Source organism: Manduca sexta, unplaced genomic scaffold (assembly GCF_014839805.1).
Source record: "Manduca sexta isolate Smith_Timp_Sample1 unplaced genomic scaffold, JHU_Msex_v1.0 HiC_scaffold_3790, whole genome shotgun sequence".
Classification (NCBI taxonomy): domain Eukaryota; kingdom Metazoa; phylum Arthropoda; class Insecta; order Lepidoptera; family Sphingidae; genus Manduca; species Manduca sexta.
This window is the reverse complement of record NW_023594897.1, coordinates 1-10,604: the sequence shown is the minus strand read 5'-3', so window position 1 is coordinate 10,604 and position 10,604 is coordinate 1. Positions and strand designations below refer to the sequence as shown.

Genomic DNA, 10,604 nt, shown 5'->3' with positions numbered 1-10,604 from the left:
AATATTATTTATAAACAATATTTTTATTGGTGATAACTTTTGGGGTACATATTTGGTCCTGATATCCAGTCGATATCTATGTTTAATTTTGTTTGTCATTTTCCTAAGCCAATGATATTTGTTGCTAAATATTGTAACATTTTATATGCCATGATCTGTAAAATATTGCGAAGTATCTACAATATAAACGCAAAGGCTAATGGCTATGTGGGAGTAAACATGTGGGCTTTCCCATCGGTTAGGGAAATGCAACGTTTCTTTGTTACCTCAGTTAATGTTAATGGGGGCGGTACAGTTCTGGGAAAAATGGGGAACAATGGAGCACGAATATACACTTATATCGGTAGGGAAGGAAAACAAAGTATATACAAATACAGGGACATTGTAACATTGCGATACTAAATGAAACTATATAATATCTTCTTGAAAATAATATTAATAAGTTAGTAAATTTCAAACAAATACATATTAATAAAACATTGATTTTAAAAACCGTAATGCCGTTACTACTACTTTAAGAGATTTCTTTGTAGCGGAAACAAAACTCTTTCAGTCAGATATACACATACGCACACGCCATATTCGCACTAAACTACAAAATTATAAAAAACAATAAAGTAAAAATCCTTTTTATTGATACAAGGTTAGCGAATGTAAAGAGAAAATATATATTTTACCGCGTGGGGTCACCTATCCTTGGGTTCAATCAAATCAGAGCAATTATAGGATTCACTATTACATGCTACTGCCCTGAAACAAACTTCAGTCAGAATGGTATAAAAAAACTGGTAGACGACATACGTAATAACACGCCTGCATCTGATATGGTAAGCAAAAACCCTCTTTAATATTCTCATTGTTCACAGGTGAAGAAGTCGCCGCCTGACTCTGGCAGCGGGTTCATCATCGGCGGCGACCCTGCCGCGAGGGTGGCGCACCTGGAGCACAGCGTGCGCTTCCTGCAGGAGCAGCACCGGCTCATGCTGAGCGGCCTGCACGCCGAGATTGAAGCGCTCAGGGAGAGGAATAGAGGTACGGATGCTCATATATTACTTTGTAGGGAATGCAGATTTTTGGATGTTTATAACACAGCAACTTAGCTCTTTTATCCCCGAAAGGGTAAACGGAGGCTCAACTGGTATACTCAGTTTTCGCGGTGTGAATTCCGTCCTAATGTGATAGGGGCGAGCCCAAATATCGGGCAAAATTGCATGCTCTGACCTAAGTAGAATATATATTTGCTGCATAAATGTTGGCTTCATAGATGAAGGAAACTATTATATGGATTACCTGATGGGAAATGACTACTATGCCATTTAATTGTTATAGTGTCAGTGAAATTTGAGTATTTTTGTTAATCCTGCTGTTTTACCTATCTCAGTTGTCTGTCAAATTGCCACCCTAGTGAACCTATTCGTATGGTACAAAAATACAATGGTATTTATTTATTATTTATACATATAACATCATAACAGCACTAAAGCAAAATTATACTGACAGAGTAGGTATTAATTTAAACAATTTGTTTCATACACCTGTGGGCTACTTTTGTGAATCCCTACAAGTTGCAAACAACTATCCAAGTTCTGGGACATAATGTTGACTAATCAATGTGTTCCTTTTACTACAGTTGTGTTTGATCCGAAAGTGGAAATTTGCCTATATCTTTCATGAAGGTTCTTTAGCAAAAGTTTGCGTTTTCGATACCGTTGTTAATTCGATAACTTGGAAAGCAAGTTACTGAAAACTACTTTGATAACTTGCTAAACATTATTCTCGATACTAATTTTTGAATTGTTTGTCTTCGGTGTATCTTTGTTAAATCAATAGGCTACTGTAGAAATGTTAATGGGAATCATTTATTTGGTTAAATGGTCAAATTTGCAGTTAGGTACATACATACAGTCGCTTTATATATGAAGGTAGGTACTCAAATTACCTCCAGCTATGTCATCGTCTTCAAAAATAAGGATAAAAGAATAACAAGCAATATTCTTAAAACCCCATCCACGTTGATGAATTATTCATTGTATTATTCAGCTCTTTGCATAAGAAATTAATTGTGTGTATTCAAATTATTTGTTATCTAAATGTTTTGTCTTATTTCAAGTACATTAAAATAACAATGTGCTAGTATCTATGCGGTATCTATGTATATATAAACGTATGTGGTTCAAGTTTTACAATATAAATATAAATCGAGGTAGAATACAAATTAAAATATAATTCCTTATTAAATTACTTATTAAAGGCCAAACGGAATGCGGGCATCTAGCGCGCATGGATGACTTCAAGCTCCCTAAATTGAGGTTATACTTCGAGCTAGCCTAAGGAAAGCGCAAGGCTGGTGGGCAGTGTTTCCACTATAAAGACGTTTTCAAACGTCACTTATCTGCATGTTGCATACCCTTAGATGGCTGGGAAGGGTTCACACAAAAGCGGTCTAAATAGCGGAACACCATCCACAAACCTATTAAGCAATATGTGGCATCTCGCCTCGCACACCTTGATAATAAACGCCAAATTAAAAAAGAAAACACTTAACGCACATATACGTTCACGTACAATGCTGCTGGCCAGTTATTTCGTATGCCATATGACTCATTTAAAAACCACCAGGGTGTGCGAGCCATACTCTTTCACATGACAGGAAAAAATCTTAATCAAAGCCAGTCTTCGTCATTGGCGGATACGCCGTTGAGGACATCATCAGCATTAAATTTAGCGACGTACATACGAAATACCTAAATATCTATGTACAGGTGCCTGATTGATAGATAACACTATCGCTATGTCGCACACAATTCTAATTTCGGGCACATGAGGTGTTATTTTTATTGAAACAAGTTTTTCATTTACCTGATATGGGTTTTGTTTCTGTTCATTTTAAAAGACTCGAAGGTCAAGAGATAATAGTTATTATAACAAATTTAATTATTACGATAAATACAATAGACATAGAGAATGGACGGAAAAATACGGTCACGAAATTAACCGTCCTTCAAAAAATGTTAAAGGGAAAGATACTAGTTCTCTTTTTCAACATATGTAATGACGTCACTATCAGAGATTCTGCATGGCTATCACATAGACCAATGAATATTTAAAACAAAACAACTGGTCGTATGTTAAAACATCTCTTACACTTCTGCAATATTCCCAGGAAAGCTGGATAGAAGAGTAGTCTTTTTATAGAGGTCAATTGTGTAATCTCCAAAGTAAGAAGCTGAAACTAAATGTGGTAACACTCTACCCTTGTAAAGGCGACAAAACTCACATAAACTCTTGTATCGTGTCTTTATAGACAGAACTGCTTAAATTAGAAGAAAAGGTGCGTCTCTAAACAGTGAGACGACCTGCGTCTTGTCTTCAGTTAGTTTTTCTTTGCGTTTAGGGGTGGTAGCGGACGATAATACACATTTTCCGTTAGGATAGGATAGATTGCTGGTGGCAGGATATATTTTATATCCGCCCGGATAACGACCACCCAACACAATGTGTTAAAACCCGCAATAGTGACCCATGTAAGTGTATCGCGTTACGGGATCAGCCTGTGTATATCCAACAGGCCGGCATAATTGTGTCGACTGCCGAGGGAATCATCTCTCGTCAATCGACATTCTATTGGATACCACTCTTCATACTATCAAGTGCAGTGGAGACACTTTGCCATGCTCGCATAAAAGGAGCTGCCATCACCTATGCTCGAAGATGGCCACCACGGAGTTATAGTTGGTATTGCCTTGGATAGTAGGCAAACTTCGTTATCGAGACCAGCGGATATGTCGATGGAATTAGATACCAATATACTGCCGTACTAAGCGTAAAAGCGGTATATCAGGGAAACCTTATTTCGAGATAATCGCAGTTTTGTAAATATAGTTTTGTATGTAAAACTGAGATAGAGAAATTCTTTTAAGTTTTTTTTAAACAAGTTTTACACAAGATATCGTTATTTGGGTGAGTTCATTGGATGGGTATTTCTTTAAGCTATCTGACGACATAAAAATCAAGATTTTGTTTTTGAGATACCGCTTTTGTGCTTAGCACGGCAGTATAGAGGCTCCATGCTATTTCTGTTGTCGATATTTGTAAACACGGTGCGGTGAAGTCATCGTTACTGACCTCGCGTCGAGTTGGCGACAAAAGGACTGTGATGCTCTTCACTATTTATGTAACAACTACACTCGCGGCTCTTAGTATGAAAGTAGCTTGAAGCCCACAGAGATAATGTAGGTTTATCTCAGTAAAATTATTTTTGAATTTCTATGCCTAAACAATTAATATTACGTATTATTTCTTTATTATTTCATTAGAGGTATGTCTGATAGATTCTAAGCTGTATAGGAGATGAATTTTAAAAATCTTAGTACTATTGGGCTGCTTAAGGTGGTAGCTCAAGGTCCATTTTCATACATTTTGTTTCGGCTTTAATCTGGGTAACTAAACAAGTATTGGCAAGTAAAAATTTAAATTCACGTCTAGTTAGTGATTAGTTCTCGCAGTTGAAGAAAAACGTAAAATAATTAATAATCATGGATATTTCGGCCTTTAAAATTTAATATGACGAAATTTTAAAGGCAGAAATATCCATGATTATTAATTATACATTTTCTTTCAACTGCGAAACTAATCACTAACTAGACATTAATTCTACTAACTGAATTACAGATAAACAAACAAATGTATGAATGGACCTGAACCACCTTAATAGTACTAAGATATTTTAAAATACATTCAAGTATGTAGCTCTTACTTGCATTAGGAATTCGTAAGCAAAATTTCATGCCTCTTGAATCTAGACCCTACAGCTATTTGTTTAAGATCTCCGTTTAATCTATCAGTAAATCAAAAATATAAAATAAAATGTTTGTCATAAAGACTACAGATTATAAATTAGTTGATTACGTAAAGTTACAAAAAAATCAGCTTAAAATTGCCACATAAAATATAAATGATTCTAATCTTAATTACTTTAGAGTACGATTAATTAAAATAATTCTGCGTCATAATTTAATATTATAATGGAGTAATTTTATGAAAGAAACGCCGTGTTTTAGTAAAAGCATGTGCATTACACCAATGCTGATCGTTATCGAGTTAGATAAAGCAGTTTGTTGCGGACTGTATGTGGAACGCGGAACGAATAATAATACTAAAACTATATTTAATAATTTATTGTTTTTTTTATTACTTTGAATGACGAGACGGGCTTCCTGTTCACCTGATAGTAAGCAATACGACCGCCTATAAACAGTAGAAACACCATCCAACATCTTGAATTACAAAATATTTTTTGGTATTCCATTGCGCTCGCCATCCTGAGGCATGGGATGTTAAGTCTTATTATGTCCAATAGTTACACTGGTCACATGTATATATCTGATATATATCTAGTAATCAGGACTAGACAAGTGACTTTATCGTGTAATAATAAAAATATAGCTTATAATGCCAATCCAGTAAAGTCACTTTTCTTCGTCACAAAAAAATATTAAAATGATGTATTATGTGTACCGCGTCGCACATATGTAGTGTGCTTGCATCATTATGAGTCATCGTTTCGAGCAAGTTGAACCTAGCAACAATGCGATAACTAAACAATTTATCTTGATCTACATTATATTTCCGACGCCATTTGTGATTCTCATAGTTATGAGGCAAAGGTTAGAAGAACGAATGTTGTTGATGATAGAATGTGATATTTAACCAACTGATGGTATGACCGATATGGGTTACGAAAGAAAATCAAAGTAAAATAATAAAGCTAGTCATAGCTAAGTCCGTGTAAATATTGGCAGGTACCCAAAAGTTAATGGGTCACTAGATGTTCATTTCACCATAAATATTGAGGCTTTAGTAGCGTCATATTGTAGATTATTATGTCGGCATAAATGAGCCGACTCAATGAGCATCATTATCTCACAGAAAATCACTAAGAAGTCATAAGACTGTTTGTACATTTCAAGCATAGTTGTAGAGTCAAAAATAAGCCATAAATTTTCACTTTCCAATTTCGGATTTGCAGCCATAATTGTAAAATGAAATGAAATGATTTATTTGAATCCTTAAAATGTTATAAATTATTTAGATTCCGTCAATATTAACTCTACAATATTAACACCAGTTCGCAAAGCAGTTCTCACCAGAGAAGAACGAGCAAGAAACTCTGGTTCTGGTGTATGGATTTCAAAGACACACTCACTCACGCCTTTTATCCGCGAATGGGTAGACAAAGACGCAACTGTTGCACCCACTTTCCACCGTGTGCTATGCGCTATCACTTTTCCCGACTCGGTATTCTCAACTCACGACCCCAGCACTGCAATCGTACCTAATACAACACCGCCGTCGAGGTAGTGACGATTTTCAAAATGTTTTGGGATTATTAACCATCAGGTGATTAATTGAGTATTTACTAGCTTTCTGCTATTCAAATATGTGAAAGTTACTATCCTAGCAGATTATGGAAACAAAAGAATTAAGTATTTGTATTTAGTCATGCCACAGTTGATATAAAGAAATGACGTGTAAGAAATACAACAAAGGATATATTTTTTGTATTATTTCAATATGATCTTTATGAATCATGTCGATGAAAGTGGTCCTGCCCACGCATTACCAAAATTAATGGATCAACCTTAATTTTTACAATAACTGTTAATATCTTTGTGATGACTAACAGATTATAAACAATGTTTATTCAAATTTCATACTCGAATCGATAGCAGTGGATTAATCAGAAAAAAGTATCATTTATATGCTCACATATAACCTATTTGGATTGGTTAGATCTGCTAATATCAATCATAATAATTGTTTATTGAGTTTGGACATAAACGAAAAGATTTGTCAGTTGGATTTTCTTGATTGATGATTATGAATAGACATCTAAATGATTATGATAAAGTTATAGTTTTGTTTCAACTAAAAATCTTTGAACCTGTAACTTTTCTACAACTTTTATTCCGATACTACATAATTTCCAAGCTATATTATATCCTTATACTATTACCCCCTTATTCATAGACGTTTTTTATCTAACGCCCGAGTAAGGCTGTGATAACAAGTCTGTTTCTCAGTGCTGACGGCATGGCAGTCTTCGCAGTGCGTAGACGTAGGGCCGTTGTGATTGGCTAATATTGAAATACAACAATAATAACGAATCACAACGGCCCTATGTCTATCTCAGTGCCGTTGTGCACTGAGAAACAGACTTGTTATCACAGCTTTACTTCGTCCTTAGATAAAAACGTTTTTATAATAAGGGGTATGGATATAATCTTATAGAACTAATCCTGTTTTCTTATTTGTTTCAGACTTACAATTCCAGTTGATCTTCAACAAGGAATCTTCACCGAAAACCAGCTCGCCTGCCATTGCTGAAGACTCGGAGAACAGTGAGGTAATGATCATAAATTCATAACTGGTTAACGGCATTGATGCTTCGCTGCTGAACTAAGATCAGCCAGGTCAAAAATGTAACTAATAACCACGTATGTAGGTATATATGTTATTGAGTTTTAAAGAACTCCTGTTCTTCTTTCTATTCGAGGAAGTAAGAATGGAAAGGCTGCTATAGATAGTCCATTAAATCGTCTCTCCACTTTTAGAATATAAGAAATTTTTTCTTTGGAAAAGTAAAAAATAACGTAACTTGTTGGTACTTGTAGCCGATTATAAGTTATGAATTACTTCAGCTGCTTGGCTTACTCTACATGAACATCGTATTAATATTATGACCCGTATTATACGGTAAAGTATGGCAGAAAATAGTCTTTACCATCACGACACAAATGAATTGTACGATATATAGGCCGATAATGCAACGTAATGAGATACAATCGGTAAAGACCTTGTGGATTTGCGGTCGCGTAACATGTGGTTAAGTAACGTTTGATGTGGTTATTGCAAGGGGAGGGATTAGTAAGTGAAAACCCACATGGCAACCGGGTATGGACTAATGTTTTGCTTTCATAATTATTGTATATACTATGATGTGTATTGTTTAAAGTTTGAAGGTGATAAGCAATAAAAGCAGTCCAATCGTATTAATTTTGATGTATGTATAAGTTTTGGAAGCATTTCTAAATGGGCCTAAAGTTATTACAAATTACTCTCAGTTACAAACATGTTTCAAGGATAAAAGTCAAGGCTAGGGCGACATATTTCTAGTGACCGTGAAGACGGAACATCTGTTCTCATCGCTATATTTGGATACCAATCTTCACTTATAATCAGATGCATGTATCACGATTGAACTAAACAATAACTACTGATCTATGATATAAATGCAAAAGTTTGTGAAGGATTTTGGATGTTTGTTAGATATTTTTTTTGGGTGTAGAAGTCTCTGCACTTTAGTCCATGAAAGTCTAGGAACTAGATACTGGGAATTCCAGACTTAGCGACTGCAGGGGTCCAGTGGACAGTGGGGAAGGAAGGGTGGAGCAGCAATGGGATCTTACTAGGATGGGCGGAGAGGAAAGGATGTTCGCGAACCCTTATATGCCTCAATATGAAGTTTCAGCCAAGATACATACACACTTTGCTGTGTTCCTAGGGCCGTGATATATGTCCCCATGCATGAGCGTGCATTCGGTGTGGAGATTGAGCGCATAAGAATTTCCTCGTTGTTAGGATAAGGTTTGAACTAGATTTGGCACACAGATTGACCAGATTAACATCCTTATATTTAATGCTATGTAATATTTTGCCAAAAGATTTTTATTCTATTAAACGTCTTTCCAATGATTTTCATAAAGTATACGCCGCTCAATCACAAATCAAACAAAAAGTATTCAGCACGAACACACTTTCTTAATACTAACAACGTGTGAAAGCGTTGATGTGTTTAAACCAATACGAACAAAAAGACAGCTCGTATTTATAATTTATGAATAGTGTATGAAAATGTCCCAATTGAGACAGTTTCAAACATTGAAATTGCGCGTGCTAATGCCATATAGGTACTTACCTCTTTATTATATGGAATATGATTGTGTTCCTCAAACGCTCTAACTAAGTTAACAGATAACTGACATCTTATGTAATTAATCTTAGTTACTGCTCTGTGTGAGAATCCTGATTGCTTTAAAATAATTTGTTATACTACACTTACAATTTAATAGTATTATGCTCATTAATACAAGCAATGATTATAATACTATTTGTAAGTGTATACATACAAACTCTTGCCAAATAAAGATATATTATTATATGCGAACGAGCCGTAGTACTTAATCTAAATTGATTAGAAGTTACGTTACTATTACAGAGTATTTTCGTTTTCAACTTGCGTGTTACAAATCTTAATTGCCTCACGTTTAATCCATTCTTTGCACGCGTAGTAGAATGTTCTGCCTCGTAAAGTTTAATTGTAACTGTAATATTATTAATTAACTCAAGGATTTCACTTGGATTTACAACGTCACCATGGTAGGCTGACCGTTTCAAAATTGATGCTTAAGTATTCGTAAAAAGTATTAGTTCTTTTTATATAATAATACTAACACATTGCTCGCTGATGAACACAAAAATTTTGGTCATTAGTAGTATCAATAACATAAACTCTGAATTATAATGTATCTACTGCATTGCACTGTGTAGTGTGCTCTTTACCACTAGATATTTTGTTTCGATACTGACAATTAATTTGGTTACAATATGCTTTAAATTTTTATGGTAAGTGGGTATTAAACCAAACATTTTATTTACTTATTGTTCAACCTTCGTTGTATTTATCTCGTACGTATCTTGGACAATGATTCACACTATTTTGCAATCTCTTTGTAAAGGTTGTATGGGACATAAATATTCTGAAATGCGCAAGAGTAGGATTAAAGTTCAATGTCAATTATTTTAATCTCACATGGAAATTCAATGCCTTTTTTATTTTTAACCTGCGGTAGAGTTAAACCTACTACTATACCGGTTTGATAGCCAGTGCCTCTTCTTTTGACAGGGCAAAATAATGATGATCCGATCGTGTGGTTATTGTTAAGTATAATATAAGTATAGATGATATAATGTTATACAATGCGAGACGTTGCTTATCTTGATTGCCTATAAAATGCCGGCTCTCATTGTACTTCGATTAGCTAATACAATACGCTACACGTTTCTAAATGTGTTTTTCTTTATTTGTAGAGTGATTATTATCTATGAAAATAGTGTTTGTATAGTACAATATAGTTCTAACTGATGATATTGTTACAGGAGGCGAATTTAAAGCGCGAGGTGAGCCGGCTGGAACGCGAAGCGGCGGCGGCGGCGCGGCGAGGCGCGGGCGGCAGAACACAGCTGCAGAGACTCGTCGACGCGCAGACTGAGTGAGTAAAGAACCAGCTTTGCAATTCGAGTGTTTGTACTTGACGGATTATAGGGAATGCTGATTTATGGTCGTTTTTGGTCCTTTTAGGGCAGTCTAAAACAATACTGCGTTAACTCTATTGGCTTTCCAATTTCCAAGGGCTTGAAAACATGACTAAGTCAACCGTAGGTTGTTGGTTTGATCTAAGAACTTCGCCCGAAGCTTTAGCTTATTATTATATTTTTGCGTGGGTGCTATGTTACAGAATGATGTGGAAATGTTCTAACTTTCT

General features: G+C 35.3%; 1 long non-coding RNA gene across 1 annotated transcript; it reads left to right on the top strand.

The window, feature by feature from the left end:
* Window positions 1-863: 863 nt before the first annotated feature.
* Window positions 864-10,286, top strand: LOC115442932. The gene is made up of 3 exons (XR_005113886.1): window positions 864-1,032; window positions 7,320-7,405; window positions 10,219-10,286. It is a non-coding gene; the product is annotated as an uncharacterized LOC115442932 (long non-coding RNA).
* Window positions 10,287-10,604: the final 318 nt, after the last annotated feature.